The following is an 11,097-nucleotide window of genomic DNA, read 5'->3' as shown; positions in this document are numbered from 1 at the left end:
GGCAGAAAACTGCAAAGCTGTTCTTTGCTGAGATTATTTTCAGGCAGGTTAGGGAGTCCCGAGGATGCCGCCAGGCACACCGGTAGAGCCGTTGCAGGGAAGCGCGTTGCAGGGCCAGGTGCTCCGGGATGCTGGAGGCAGAGCGGTCCCGCTGGCTCAGCTCTGTTACGTGGCTGCACCGTAAGGATGCAATGAGATATTTATTACAGAGAAGGTGATCTAAATGGAAACGCTTGCTGAAAGGAACAGTCCCGTCCCTGTTTTCACCCCAGCCGTACGCTGCCACTGCTTCCTCGGCAGCTGGGTCGGGGCAGTAAGCCCAGCAGGCAGCACCTGTAGGTTTCCGAGTGCGCTTTTCATTTCTTCCCAACGTACCAGCTAAAATTCATTGGATTTTGGGGTGTGTAAGAAGCCCGCATCCTTCTCTTTGGTTTGGGAACAGCTGCTACACAGAGCAAGTGCAATTCTACCTTTAACATACAGGTGTCTGTTGCTTTGGAATTATGGAATAAGAAGAAATAGACTAAGAGAATAATCATAGTTTTTAATATAGTTTCCCTAGAGTTTTTAATAGTTTTAATAAAAAAATAAAAGTACAGGGTGAAAGGAACCTAATGAAGCAAATGCAAGTTGCGTGACACTCACACTAGACTGTTTACCAGTTTCATTTTATGGTAAATCCCACAGGAGGTATTTGCAGGGAATAAAGCCCTGTATTCCCAAAAGATTTTGATACAGCTTTCAGACAGGGGAAAGGGTTTGTATCAAGTTGTTCAGTCTCTGCACTTCCACATATCCCACTGACTTTAGTGGGAGTGAAACGTTGGACTAGTCTGGTAAATATATGTCTGTGTGTACACATACCTTCTTCATGTATGTATACATACACACATATACATAGACATCTTCAGAACAGATCAGGAATTGACTTGGAAAGCTTGGATTCAGGAAAAGATAAAAGCCTAGGTGCTTTAGGATCAGTGGGGTTAGCCTTTAGTAACGATCTGTTGCTAGCTGCAAAATTCAAAGGTAGTTTTAGATTTCCCTAAACTTCAAGGTTCTTCAGACTAAGAGTTCTTCAGACTAAGTCAGCCCGAGGAGCTGCTGAGCCCACACTTCTCTCACTGCCTCCAGACACAAACCGCGTTGCACAGGCTCAAGTTGTGTTAGGCTGTTAGTCCTGATTTTCCTAATTACTTAGTTCTTTGTGAGAGTTTAAAAGAAAAAAAATAAATCAGCCATTAAGAACTACCTTGGCACTCAAGTTAATGAAATGTAAAACTGGTTCATTAGGAATTATTGTTCTGTTTGATTGATTTCATCACCTTCTGTCATTAGCACGAGGTTGTCCATGGAAATAGGGTACGTTTCTGGCTAATCTTCCACAGGGCACACATGACTCTCCTATTTTCCTGCTAGAAGCTCAGGAAACTTTCAAGTGCTGTTCAAATCTACTTTGAAAATATATTTTAATGTATAAATATTTCTTTCTGATTTCCTGTGGCAAAGTTGAGTTACTGAAAAACATCACAAGGTTTGACATAGGTTTGAACATGTCCTTTAGGCAGTGAAATTCCCCTGCAGAGTACTGAGTCTACCAAAGGAATCCAAATGTATTTTCTCATTTATGCCATTAATCAAAAAGAATATGTTGCAAACTACTCACAGAAGTTTTATTGCACCAGCGTGCAGTGAGTTTATTGGGTCACATTGCAAACCAGAAGCAGAAAAATGGCACAATATAAAATACAGAGTATAGCTTTGTGGACAAGGGAAAAGCCTAGAGTAATTCACTGATTTAAACAAGGGAAAGTGTTTAGACTGAAAAAGCTTTCCCATGTATATATAGAATAAAGAATTTGTAATATATTTTGCCCTGTTTGCTTTTTACTTGCAGCAGATATTTCTTAGGCATAGTTGCTAGTGAAAGCCAAATATATTTATTTTCTTCTTCCCTTTTACCACTTTCTAGATTCCACACTGAAAATTTTAATTGTCCCGCTCTTCTCATATATCCCCTTCTATATGATCTCTTTATTAATCTCATGCCTATTTTCCCTCTCCTCTGGAAACAGTATCATCTGGAGAAGCCAGTGAGATACCTTGGCAATGACTGTGGCAGACTGCAATTTACTTGTAATTCTTAGGATTAGATGGAAGAATCAAGATGTAAAAATGTTTTGGAATTTTTGTCCACATATCAAAAGCCATGCCTGACACAGCACTGCCTGTTGCTTCTCTGCTACATTCTTTGTCTATTTGTGCTACCATTCACCAACAGGAAAAAATAGCTTAATTAGCTCTAAGATGAAGCTTAATCAGTTTATAAGTGGAATTCTCTTTGCCTGGGATTGGAGTCAGTAACTTGAGAACAATTTTTCTAGCCTAGGAGGATGCTCTCCAATGGAATCTGCTGCTGTGTGGCACATTGTACGGCTGTCCACAGTGTGTGAAAGGGGGAACAAAGAAGGAAAAATGCTGCAATTCTTTTCCAGTCTTTCTGTATGCAGTTTCTATTCTTTGCACCAAGTTCAGGCCAAGTGATCTCATTATGCCAATACTGAATCTGGCTCTTTGCAGCCTCCCTTTATGAGTGTCTGAAGCAATTCCAGAAATATTTTGAAGTTGCACTAAGGTTATATAGAAAGAAAAAAAACCCCACCATCTAATAAGCTAATTCCCCGTGGCCTCTTGCATTGTGCTGTTATTTACATGAGTGATCTAAAGTCATTTAAACTGGCAGGTTATTTTACACAATATACATATGGCATTCACAGGGCTGTGATCATTTAGGTATGTGGTAGGTCAAAAGAGTCAGAGGGTTAAGTGTCATCTTTTCTAGTCCAATGACTAGATTATACATTCCACTGTATGAAGAAGACGTTTCAATGGCTGCTACTGTCAGAAAAGTTACCATGTTGTGATATAGATTAAAATCAGTCCAGCACTACGGCTGCAGACTTTCTGAAATGAGTTTACGTTAGGAATTTGCACGAGGCTGATTTTAAATTTCTTTCACTGGCAAGAGTGGTCTAGGATAGCCAAGGCCCACCCACTTGCATCTTCTTATGCCATAGATTTTAAAGTGCAGCCCAGCTGTTTCCAGAGGTCTGCGTGCTCTCTATTACTAGAAGAGAAATGGAAAGCAAGTAACTGATTCCTGGAGATGGGAAAGGGCATCTCCATTGTAGGCACAAGTGACCACCAAGTGGATACTATCGATATTGCACATGAACGGTTTTGTAAATTATAAATAGACCTTCCAGGGAGAATCTGTGCTGCTCTTCTCCATTCACATAAGGAAATCTGAATTTATAGCATTCTTCTGATGGTTTTGCTTTGTTCTTTTGGCTCAAGGGCTGTGTACTGTAGTACTCTATGTTAAAAAATCAAATTAAACATAGCCATCACATATGACAGATCACAGCTCATTTACAAGTGAGTACGTCCATTTCTTGATTTCTCTTCTAAAAATCCGTATCAGAAATAGAAAAAAAAAAAGGATTTAGATGGAGTGTGGATGACTTTCAGTACCAGCTCTGTACAACTTAATTACTTTCAGTTATTTCCTTGAAGCTGTTCTGTGCAGTTTCTTTGTGAATAATGAATGGCTGGGCATGGCGCAAACTGCAAAACGATCCATTAGTGAAATTCAATTTTCTATCACTCTTTGCAAGTCATTAGCTTTCCTTTAGGTAATGTTAGTTTGCACACATGCAATGTTGTATGACACTTGTTTAGGGAAGAGTAGAGAATTTAGTTGCTGTACTGCTTACAACAAATTGCTCATAATTACACCCAGGTTAAATACCTATTAGTGCGAGTGACTCCCCTGTGTTACTCTTGAGCAAGAAATCTGCATGTGGGATCCTGTCCAGCTGCTGTATGGTGTTCCTCCTCTCACACAGAAGCATCCTCCAGGAACCTGACTGGTTTTGCTGGCCCGACCTATTTCTGAAGGGGTCACTGGTACACAGGCTTCAATAGCCAACGTAACAAACAAGGAGAGCCACGGAGCTGCCTCCTGCTACGAGCGGAGTTGTCTGTGGTTGAGAAGCCTCAGAAGCGGATTTCCATAGCTTCTCCCACAGGCACAATCTTTGTACCCTACTTGCAATGCACTTCCTCGCACAAAAAGAACAGAGAGGTAGAGGAGAATTTGCTTCTCATCAAAGCCAAGCTGGTGTGTTCGGTTTACTCGGTAGACGGGTCTTTCAGGGGATGTAACATTCCTCTCTGTCTCTTCCTATGCTATTTTTAAAATCTGGCATTGAGTCAGCTCTTCCTACTAGGCCACACTGGGTTTTGTGAGCTGTCTTTTGATGAGAAGCTAAATTGACTGAGAAATACTTTATAAGGCAGTAACGTATCTTTTGAACAAACTGAATTTGTTATAGGCTGGAGCCAATGGTCACTGCAGTTAGCGGGAGTCATCCCATGGTCTTCAGCTGGCTTTGGCAGTATCAGCATCTTTCAGCTTTAAGGACGTGTGATTACAAAAACCCCCACTTAAGTGAGCTACCCAGTTGTCCCTAGCTACACTTGTGCAATGGATAATCAAAACTTCAACCTTTTTCTTAAAAGCAGAACTTCACAAAAGCTTGAAAAATGCCTTTGTGTAATGAAGCTTTTGCTCCAGAACTTCTCATAATTAAATTGGCATTACTTTCCTTATTTCTTTCTGAAGTGACGTGCTGCCATCCTTTTCCTGCCTTCTGTTTTCTGCCATTTGTCTTCAGTACAAACCTATTTTCTTCCCTACTTACATTTTTTCAGTTTTCCTTATTCTTCAATGATTTCCCCTTTCTATCCTTCTTAGCCCTTAATTATCTACCACCAAGGGGATGTGTCAGCCATCTCTCTCCTCAGAAGACTTTGTGCGTTGTCGAAGGAGTCCCTCCTCCACATCCTTAGCTGCTTCTGAAAAAGAAGAGGCCTTAGTACTGACCCAGCATCAGTAGATTTACATTTGATTTACACTAAGGTACTTAAAAGAAGGAATACACAGAGATGCCATTATTAGACAATATTTAATATTCCTTAGTTTTGCGACGCCTTGTTTCTTGCATAAAACTAAATTGTGTTTTCAGGCCGTGCTGTACAGATGCACACACATATGTTCTTACCAAAAGAATTCATAGCAAGTCTTCCAAAATGAAAAACAAGGATTGCATTATTCTGGATGTGATCCTCAGTCCGGGAAGAGGGGAGATCCATCAAAGGATGGGGAGAGGAACCACGGTGAAACCACAACAGACACTGAAGTGCAGTCCTGCAGAGCTGCAACCCTGGAGGAAAATTCCAGCTGGGGAAGCACTTAAGCTGCATTTCATTGAGGAGAGCGTGCAGTGCTGGCCAAGTCTCTTTAATATTTCTCCTTCACTTTGGCAAATCAACAACTTATAAAAGACCGAAATAAAGTCTCCCAACACTCCAAAGTATATTCAAGGGGAAATTGAAAATGACATCTACTCACGCACACGGCATGTTCCATGTGCTTTCAGCGTGGATAAAGTGGGCATGGTGTTGGGATGAAACGTTGGGATGAAATTCAGGGTAGTCAATATTAAGTTGCAAAAGGGTAAAGGTTTTGGCATTTGGGCTCTGTGGTCATTCCAAAGAAAAGTGCTGGACCGAAGCAGTCTCCAAGGGCTGTGGTTCTCATTTGCAGTCAGACCGCATCCAGCCGGGCTATTGACCCTTTGCTTGCCTGTCTATTACACTTGCTTGTTACATGGCACACATCCCACTGTTCCCATTTGAACCATTGCCTTGTCATATTAATGCAGAGTATCAGGACAAGCAGGCAGAAGCTCAGAGTGCTTTAGTGACTCTTAGGCAGAAGAACAGACGTTGAACAAAGGGATGTAGGTGCATTTTTTTACTCCTTTTAGAGCACTGGCCCAGCTGGACTAACACTTCAGCAAACGAGGAATCATTTGGCATGCCCATTCAATGACTTTCCAAGACACGTTGGCTGCGCAGTTTGTGAGCCAGTCCTCCACGGTGCTGGAGACGAACAATGTACTAACAGCCCCTCCCACCGTTCTGTCATCTGTGCCTCAAAATCAGAAAAGGGAACAGTACCTGCCCTCCCTGAGCCCAGGATCCCCAAAATAGAAAGACTACCTGTTCCTGGGCAACGTTAGGGCAGTGCAATGGGGAGTATGCTGCCAAAAGCACATTGATATTTGGAAAATCTGCACATTAAATTTAGAAGAGTTTCTTTTTGTCTGGCTCTCTGCCACTCTCTCTGAGTTGAGACGGTCTCTCCAGCCCTCTAGACAGGTTAGCCAGTCTTCAGGTTTATTTTGGGCTCCTAACAGTGACATTTCCAACATGTCACTGCTGCATCCTGACAAGAGGACATGGAAAACACAGATTGCAATATAGTGTACAGACTCAGCAAACTAGCACTTACAGGGAGGGGCAAAGCCACCTTGTATAAAGCCAGGAGAAAAGTAGTGAAGAGTTATCCAGCAGTGCACAGCAAGACCCTTGTATTCTACTTTACGCTCTCATGGTTTGCAGATAAATCTATCGCCTAAGATGAGAGACTTCAAGATCTATGGTGTCCCGAATTGCCTTAGTTAAGCAACTAATGACTACTGATGGCTTAGAGTAATCAAGTTTTGGTACTTTGTGAAGACACTGGAGGACCTGAAATTGCAACAAGCTTCTGACTGTGTTTTTTAGCAGGAAAGTTACAACCTTATTGATACAGGGGCTACCAAAGTTGCAGAAAGGTTTGACGCATCAACCACTAAGCCAGGAGACTGGGGACAAGGAAGAGGTTTCTAGGAATCACTGGGGAAGGAGAAGAACCCTGAGCATCCTGGGCATCCTGAGCATCCAGTGCAGCATCGCAGGGCACAGAGCAGAGCTCCTCAAGCTTGTGCTAACCAAGCCAGAAAGTCAACAGCAGCACAGAGCCACCCTGCTGTAGTGCTGTGCTCAGGCAGGCTCATCTGTCTTCTGCACAGTGGCCCAACCCTCTGGGGTCTCCTGGGGGATCAACGCAGATGTCTCTGTTCCGAGTTGGATTGGATGGAGCCGTGGGGCGATACGTTCTCCGAGAATATAAAGCCTCCACTTGCCAGGCTCAGTACAGTGAGAGGACACTGGAGATGATGAAAGGAGCAGCCAGTAAATGGTGGGGCAGAAGAAGGGAAGGAGCAGAGAGAGGGAGAAGGGTCCTTTAGTATTTATTATTACTTGGGCTGCTGACCCACACAGGCCCCATTTCATACTGGTGCCCCATTACGGAAGGATGGGAAGAAGGATCACAGAACCACGGCTGTAGGCTTAGATTCAGTTCTTGTTTCAGTTGCAGCATTCCTGTGGGTCCACGCCTTTGTCCACAACAGCAAAAGCTGAGTGCGTAGTCCGATGTAGGGACATGGTGCACTCCAGCAGGATTCTGACCAGAGGCTGGGGCACACAGGCACCCCACACTGTGCTCTCTCATGTAAACCTCAACATTTTCGACACAGGTTAAGTGTAATCTGCCCTGTACTTTGATTAATTACCTATTAAAAAAGAAAACTATTTCTTTTGTTGGAGGAAGCTTGTGAGGATCAGACTCATTAATTAGGATATGGCACACATGCACACATAGATTAGGAAGGCCATGAACACACCTAAATATTCAGCACTCTACAATTACATAGATCATATAAGCAGCCCTGCGTTTTTGGAGGCCAGAGCAAGGTTACCTCTGAAGCCGTAGTACTGACTGGAAAAGAGGGACAGTAAATGATACTTTGTTTTGGTTTAGTTTAGAGCTATTCCACTAAATGAGCTTGGGCTCTGAGGCCACATTCTTCCTACCACTTGGTTTTGAAAAGCCAGGGGTAATAGGTGAGGCTTACATTGCTGGAATGTCAGCGGCAAGGCAATTTCCAGGTACAAGCAACTCTGTTCACCCTTAGTCAACAAAAAGTCAAACCCAGCAGAAGTGGGTGTAATTCCATCATTGGATTTGGCCCATAAACTTTACCTCCTTCTGCTGGGTCCAACACAAATAGCAGCCTGCTCTGTTCCCAGGGAAGATTTCATACTTGGCCTAAAATAGATGTTGTGATCAGAAGGCAGAGAGAGAAGTAAAGTCACTCAGAAAGCATAGTCACCTTTTCACTGACAAACGGCTAGCAGAGCAAGAACCAAGCTTAGTTATACAGGCCTCGATCCCACAACAAGGTTCTGCATGGAAAAGCAAAATGCTTCCACATGACTTATTTCAGAACTGTGGCCATCACGAGCGGAGCATCTGTCTAAAATAATGGAGAAGAAAAGCAAAGCCTTAATGCAAACCTCTGGAACAAACCCATAATTAAAATTGAGAGATGAAAGATCTGACAAAGCAAAATGACCATCTTGTAAACTCCTGGGAAGAGTTTTATCCGAAGCCTGCTAACATGAGGAGTTTTTCTTGAAGCTCCTAAATTCTAGAACAGTGTTTCACATCATCTCCCCCTTGCCTCAGACAGCTTTTAGTGCTAATGGCTGCAAAACAGAAAAGGGGAACTGATCCACTGTCACTGATCTCAGAAGACATCTAGGCAGAGACTGAAAGAAAAATATGACCCAAAGGGACCTCAAGAGCTCATTTAATCCATCCCCACACTCAAGACAGGCTTAATTAAATCTATCTTATACTGATGGTTTCTTTTCTAATTTGTGCTAGAGACTTTTACAATTCTTCCAACATTGGAAAGTCCATCATTTCCCCAGGCAATCAGTCTACTTCAATGTGTGGTGGGTTGACCCTGGCTAGCATCTAAGCCTCCACCCAGTCGCTCAATCACTCCACTCCAGCAGGACGGGGGAGAGAATCAGAAGTGTAAAAGTGCAAAAAAACCTTGTGGGTCAAGATAAAGACAGTTTAATAAGTGAAGGGGAAAAAACCACAACCCCAAACAAGTGATGCAAAGGCAATCACTCACTACCTCCACCAGCAGACTGAAGGTCCAGACAGTCTCAGAGCAACAGCTACTTTGGAAGAACTTCCCCCCCCCCCCCCAGTTCTATTGCTGAGCACGATGCTATATGGTCTGGGATAACCCTTTGGTCAGTTGGGGTCAGCTGTCCCGGCTGTGTCCCCCCACAGCTTCTTGCCCACCTCCAGCCTGCTGGAGGTAGCAGAGTAAGAAACAGAGAAAGCCTTGACACTGTGCAAGCACTGGTCAGCGATAGCTAAACCACCGGTGTGTTATCAGCACTGTTTTGGTCACCAGTCTAAAACACAGCACTGCACGGACTGCTGTGAAGGACATTAACTCCATCCCAGCCAGACTCAGTACACAATGCTTTGTAATCCTTCCTGTTAAAAAATGTTTCTGGATTCCCAGTTTCAATTTTTTTGGTGTGATGTAAACCTGTTCTTGCTCTGTTCGCTTTGGAGAAATGATCCCTTTTGCTTGCTGCAACAGCTCTTTAAACATTTCAAATTAATTACCTTTAAATTTCAAAACATTTAATTTAGTCTCATGCTTTCACTTAGGATTCTCCCTTTACCCCAGGCTTTCCTTCAAGTATCAGTGCAAACAAGCCAAAAAAACCAAAACAAATTTTGACTGATATCTCTTCCAAGCCTTCTAAGACTCTTTGTTCAAGCCTGGTTGGACTGTAGAATCTTGGAATAACAGATTAATTTTGGTGGGAAAGGATTTTTTGAGATCACCGAGCCCAGCCCCCTAGCCAAAGCTCTGTCCGTGCCTCCTGGATGGACCTTAGACCTATGTCTGTAAATAGGTTGTCTCTTGGTGACCCCACTGTCACGGCACTGGGTGGGCCAGGGGCTCCCTGTGGACCCAGGTCGAGGAGCAGTGGGGCTCCTCAGGTGGTCCGGCATGTCCTTCCCAGCCAGAGCCTGTCCCACCACCCCTCTGGACAGGCTGAGACTGAGCCAGGACATGGGCCCAGGGGTGGACTGGGCTTGGGGGACCCATGACTGGGCAGAGTGGGGCCATGAGGAGCTGGAGACCAGGCTGCTGGCTCTGGGGGTCTGAGATGGGGTCCTGGCCATGGGTGGGGTGGGGGGAGCCATGGAGGTGGGCAGGGGTGGGGAGAGCTGGCAGGGCTTCAGGGCACTGTTGTTTGTTTCCAGTGCTGTCCCTGTCTCTGTCCCCCGCGTGGGCTTTGGACCCATGTTGCACCTTTGCTTCCAGCCCGGTCTTTGGCTCCATCTCCTTTTGTTCCTGATAGGAGCTGGACCCTGGACCTGACTCATCGCTTGCCACATCTAGGGTTGTCGATGGACCCTGTCATCCAGCCCCGTCTCTGCCTGCCACATTCAGACACTGTAGGACTGCGCCCTGGTGCTGGGTCACCCTCGCTGGGACACCTCAGCCAGGACCCGCTGCTCCCCGGCAAATATCTCCATGGGTGGAAACTCCACAACCTCTTGGCCAACTTGTTCCAGTACTCAAGCCACTTCCACCCTGACAATTTTTTTCCTTATATCTACTCAGTATTTCTCTTGCTGCAACTTGTGATCGTTGCCTGTTGTCATTTTGCTGTGTACCTCTGAGGGTGATCTGTCTCCTTCTCTATACTCTTCCTCTAGTTAATAGTACACAACCATTTGATACCACTTGGCCTTCCCATCTCCAGGCTGAACAAACCCATCTCTCTTAGCCATTTCTATACGTCACATCCTCCAGCCCACCTAACCACCTCGTTGGCCTGCTGCCACCAGTCAATCCAGTTCGTCCATATCTGATTTGTTCCAGTTTGTCAACATCTCTAATCTCTCTCTTGTATCAGGAGGAGGGGAGAAATTAATTTGGAAGAAAACCAGATGTGTCTCAGATGGCTATGTGCTTCATCCCACAGAGTCTACATGTTAGTGTGCACATCGCAGAGAGGATACAAAACCCAGCAAGGGTTAGTATAAGGTGTTGATGAACATAAATATTACATAAATCTTACAGATACATCAAGCTAGTTACGTGTATTCAATAACAGAGCCTGGTGACAACTTAATGGCTGTCAGACTCCAGAAGAGTGAAGAAAAGTATGGTTTTTTACACAGCGGTAACAAGGTATTCCCAGGGATCACAGTCCTAAAAGAAGAGGGTTAATATGTACTTTTCA

The sequence above is a fragment of the Buteo buteo genome, chromosome 3, assembly GCF_964188355.1.
Source record: "Buteo buteo chromosome 3, bButBut1.hap1.1, whole genome shotgun sequence".
Classification (NCBI taxonomy): Eukaryota; Metazoa; Chordata; class Aves; order Accipitriformes; family Accipitridae; genus Buteo; species Buteo buteo.
The sequence above is the reverse complement of the archived record's forward strand: the minus strand, read 5'-3'. Positions refer to the sequence as shown.